Here is a 5,729-nt window from a genome sequence, read left to right as displayed (position 1 = left end):
CTCTTCTTCTTCCTCTTCCTCCTCTTCTTCTTCTTCTTCAGGGAAAACCAACGCAGTGCTCAAGAGGTTGCAGTGGTCACGGCAAGCTAGGCGACGAGGTTGGGGATGAGCTGGTCCGGGCGTGATGGAGAAAGGGATCTCCGGCGACGATGAGGTTGGGCTAGGTCGTTGCGGTGGCTCCGGGGCGAACGAGCGCTCGGGGCATTGTCTGCTCGATGGAGGGGAGGGCGGCGGAGCTTCTGGACACGGCGAGGAGGAAACGGTGGCTGCGGTTTTCACGTCGCCGCGAGTGCGGCAGCATCGGCCATGGTGGGGGAGAGCGAGAGAGAGGAGCAGGGCAGAGAGTGCAGTGTCGGGGCGGTCGGGGTGGGGACTAGGGGGACTCATCCACGTGTCCAGCAACTCAGAGGCAAGCAGGTGATGGCATGGCGAGCTCGGGCACGCCGGCGCTCACCTCTCTACCTGCCTGGCGAGAGGAAGCGGTTGAGTGGCCATGGGCCAGCACAGTGCTAGGCCGCAAGGTGGGCCTGCCAGGTAGGTTGGCCAGCTAAGCCTCTTTCCTTTTTATTTTGTTTTTCTTTTCTTTCTGTAGGATTGTGGCTTTTCTAAAGATGCCTAAGCACTTTCAAAAATCATCAACCTACTCATGCCCACTGTATGGAATATATCCAACAGGAAACATTTTGGTTTATGATTATTTGGACATTTAGAATATTTTATAGCATTTAAATGTCCAAATGCAAATAACATATGATTTAATCCAGAGACCTTAGGATGTCCTAGAAAATTGTGCACCATTTTTGTCAGAGGTTTAGGACCAAAGCAAAGATGATGAACATTTTATAAGGGCATTTCAGGTTCATTGAAAAAGATTTTAGAAAACCCTAGTTGGATTAAAAGGGTGTTGGTGGTTCCGTCATCCCCAGTTCAAGTTTCTAAGAAATTTAAACATGATGCAAACACTCTAATGCATGCACTGACTAGGGATGTGACAACTCACCCCCACTAAACAAGAATCTCGTCCCAAGATTCAAGACATGAGGTAAGAGGAAAAGGGGGTCACAAAACTATCACAATATTCATGATCCATTTGTCCTTCTCGAAGATGTTGATTCATTGCATCATCTTGATCTCGACGTCCTTGCTTTCAAGATCTTGACCCAACACGGGGACAGAAGAGCGAGATAACTCCACACAGATGGATCACCTTAATGATCACAGGATCAACTCACGGAACGAGACGTAGAAACATCTCTTGAGCTGAGGGACAAAAACACATATGAGGAGCGATGGAAAGAAGTAGGTGACGAAGGTTCAGATTAGTAGGGAACAATTCCATGCTTAGAAGATGGTGCATGGTTTCAAGACAGCGAGGAAATAATCGCCATGATTCCATAAAAGGGCACCTTAGGGAAGGTGACTCATAGACTTATTCCCTTAAGTGGCAAAAAGAATTACTTTGGATACATAGATCATTAAGACTATTTATACCAACCTAATGCAATCACAATCGATCATTTGAAGGATTCAAAAGAATGACATACTCGGACTAGAATGGATGATGTGGAATACCTTGTTGAAGACAATGCAATGGATGATTTTGCTTATTATCGGAAATGGATGGGACCCATGGTAAGATCAATTTTGAAGATGATCTTGGACAGCAACTGCTGAGAAGGGCAGCCCATGGAAAATTGGCACAATGGCGGTGCAAGCTGGGAACAATATGCAACTGTTGGGAATGTTCCAACAATCATATTTGCCTGAGATTCAGATCCGATTGGTGATAGGATACTTCAGACTCAGCATGTCTGAAAAGAAAGTTTGCAACACAAATCGATGAGATGACGTTGCGAGATTCTCGGGAAATAAACTATGATAGTAAGCTCCAAAACATGAGCTAGTTCTGCTACACACATGTGAACACGCTGTCCCAGACAAGCATGATTACATGGTAGTCTTGCAATAAAACACTACCGAGTTCTGATTGGGAACCATCATTGACATAACGAAGTCTTGTGTATATCCATCCGGGCCCTTCAGGATTAGCGCATGAACTTCTTTTTTTGAACAAATCAGTCAGTGGCTTGGTGTGCTAGGGAATACATATGGAGTGGAGGTAATTAATCTACCAAACCATAGAATACATTCGCACGTGCATAATTGACTTGGGATGGTACCAGAGGAAACAAAATCAATCTTCCTCAAACTCGGGAACGGAGGTAATGAAGTACCTCAACACACTGGTTAGTGTGGTTGATCTGTCCCAAAAGAACATCGGGAACGGAAAGAAGGGAATTGCAAATGCATCAGATTATATAGAAACCTGGGATGACTCGGGCAGCATAACGGCTATAAATGCTCGAAAAGATTTGAGACATCCTGCAAAATGGCGGCATAGCCACTGAACATCACAATATCAAGGTTCGAGATCAACTATGAACACACGGAAGTAGTAGAAACTGAACTGGGGCTTGAATCCATCAATCTTATAGGTCTACGGCTTAGTAACATGTGATCCTGATAGAAAGAAGAGGAAGCCTAGTTCTTAATCCCCGTAGAGAAGAAGAGGTGGACTCAGATCAGAAGGGCATAAGGTAAAGGAGTAAAAAGAGCCTTACTTCCCTTCCCAAATCAATTCCCTTACATAACTAAAGAATTTCTAGACTCAACTTCGACCAGTTTGGCTTCGTAATCCTATAGGAAGTCAGGCTCTGATACGAAAGCTGTCAGGACCCCGATCCTAAGTCACACTGATCTACCATGTAACACATCATATCACTTTGCGGCCTCACGTACGTTATTCCCACGGGTGCCACCTTACCTGGCCCGGGACCGTTTGCGCCTTTTGGCTCACGTCTATGATAGTGTCGCTAGCATCCATATGACAAAGAACCCATGCCGACATGACTAGTCGTGAACCCAAAGTGGCACTAACTTACAGGGAAAGGCATACATGAACTAGCATCGAACGTGTCGGTCATCAGCGTATGAATCCGGGCTGTAGCAACTGGGCTAACAGGACTCCGGGAACCCGGGCTGTAGCAGGCTAGCAGGACTCCGGAAGTCACCGCGTGACATTTCCCCGAAGGGACAGACACAGGAACGAAGTGGGACACATGCCGGCCAGTCTAGGTGTTCCGGAGCAATAGTAACTAGGCTAGCAGGACTCCGGTAAACCTGGCTGTAGCAGACTACCATGGCTCAGTGGAAGCACTAGACTACATTTCCCCATAAGAGAGGCTACCAAGAATAAACAACTAGGTTGTCGGATCCCACACATACCAAGCATTTCAATCATACACACAATATGCCTGATATGTGTAAATACAACATGGCATCACAACAAAACTCTACAACTAAAAGTATTTATTCATTAGGCTACGAAGAGCTAGATATTACAAACATGGGTCTCATGACCCAACATACAGAGCATACAAGCAACAAGCACATGCAGAAGCTTAACTTGTCTGAGTATAGACAACTACAAATGAAAAGGGCTGAGAAGCCTGACTACCTACAAGACCTTGCCGAGGGCACAAGATCATAGCTGAGGTAACAAGCTAAACGTCGAAGTCCACACGGAACTACTAGCGAGACTGAAGTCTCTCTGCAAAACATAAATTGAGCAAACATGAGTACAAATGTACCCAGCAAGACTTACATCAAAACTAGCTACATATGCATCGATATAAACAAAGGGGGTGGAGTTTAACTGCAGCAAGCCAGCTTCGACTCGGTGGCTATCCTAAACTACGACTTCAAGTAACTCTTTTGAGGTGGCGTACACGAGTCCACATATTCACCATATCAATACACCACTATGGATCCGCTCCCGTCTACCTACGAGAACGCCGTCCATAGCACTAACGCTTATCTTGCGCATTTTAGAGTAGCCACTACAAGTTATCTATGAACTGTATAGACAACCCAGAAGTCCATTACGGCAGACGCAGCTATTTGAATAGATCATTTATAACCCTGCAGGGGTGTACTTCTTCACACATGTTTCCACCACTTAGCGTCTGCACACGACATGTGCTCAGCAGACTTCAAGCGAAAGCCAGCGTGGCTGTAGACCAAGACCTAACTAACTACACAAGTCTCTAGTCCAGGTTTATCGCCTATTCAGGTTCCATCCGCGAGGAGATCCGGCCGGGGTTTCGCTCACAGCCCCAAACGATGTGTGCAGGGTTCCCGAGACACCAAACGGGCGCCCGATATCCGTTCCACGGTGTATCTACTGCATCATAGCCCACCCGTAGGGTCAGCACTACGCACGACCTCGAACACATATCCTACAAACACCAGAAACTAGTTGCAACTCCTGGACAGAGGACAGGGGCGGTTAATAAGTCGACCGGGGTCATATTTAAGGGCCCAACGTGTGGTAGTAGCTGTTCATGGATCACAAACACAGAACTCGGTTCTTGAGGACGGTTTCAATGAGACAACCCACCATGTACTCCTACATGGTCTCTCACCGCTACCTGTACCAAATTATGTTCACACACTTAGCTCACACACAGTAGGACATGTTCATCACCAATCCAATTCATCCCCGATGAATCAGACCTGACTCAACTCTAAGCAGTATCAGGCATGACAAACAAGCAAGAATGAATAGGCACATTAGGGCTCAAACAACTCCTACTCATGCTAGTGGTTTTAATCTATTTACCGTGGCAATGACAGATCATTCAAAGGAAAAGGGGTTCAACTACCGCAGCATGTAAAAGTTGAATCGTTGTTGTCCTAATGCAGTAAAAGAGAGCATGAGAGAGAGAGTGGGATTGTATAGGAATGAACAAGGGGGTTTTGCTTGCCTGACAGAGGGGTCGAGGGGTACTGCCCTCCAACTGGATACTCGTGAATATCCTCGGGACCAGAACCTACCACGGAGATTACACCGGTAACACAATCAATACATGGCGATTTGCAACAATATGATGCATGCACATGACATGGAAAAATGAGTGTGTTGGCCTAATGCAACTACAACCAGATGGGTTTGAGCCATTTTGAACCAAAGGTTCAACCCCAAACTCATCTTATGAATTTAAATAGTGCTTTATCATGTTTTGATATAAACAGCGGGGTTAAGTTGCTTTAACATGCATGTAACAAGCACAGATGGATAGATTGGGTTTTTCTGATCATTTTTCATATATAACTCTTTGCATTTGGAGTTACAGATTAATTTCTATGATTTTTAGAAGTTAGCACTATTTCCTGGAATTTCCTAAATAAAAATAAATCCAGAAAAGCCTATTACTGTGTCAGCATTGCGTCATGCTGACCTCCGCAGGTCAACTGACCCGGTCTAGGTCAAACATGACCAGTGGGACCCATTGGTTAGTGACCCAGAAGATAATTGACTTAATTAATATTAGTTTAAAACTAATCTAGGTTTGACCAGGGCCGGGGCCCACATGTCAGTGACCCAGGGGGGTCAAACCCCAGGTTAACTTGGTCAAATCGCCGGTGTTTAGTCGCCGGCGACGACCAGACGAGGCGGAGGGGTGCGTGATTCGCACTCCGGCGACCGAACGAGAGGCGGAGGGCATCTACGCGTAGCTGGAGGCGAGCCGCGTCGAGTGGTGGTGGTGGTTGGGCTCAGGGTCGCCGGAAACGACGCTGGCGATGAGCTTTGCGGCTGCCGGAGTTCGGGGAGGCCGAACATGTCGCTAGGAGGCATAGCAAGGGGCGTGGAGCGGTGCTACGGGCTG

Source organism: Triticum dicoccoides, chromosome 7A (assembly GCF_002162155.2).
Source record: "Triticum dicoccoides isolate Atlit2015 ecotype Zavitan chromosome 7A, WEW_v2.0, whole genome shotgun sequence".
NCBI classification, from domain to species: domain Eukaryota; kingdom Viridiplantae; phylum Streptophyta; class Magnoliopsida; order Poales; family Poaceae; genus Triticum; species Triticum dicoccoides.
This window is presented reverse-complemented; position numbering follows the sequence as displayed.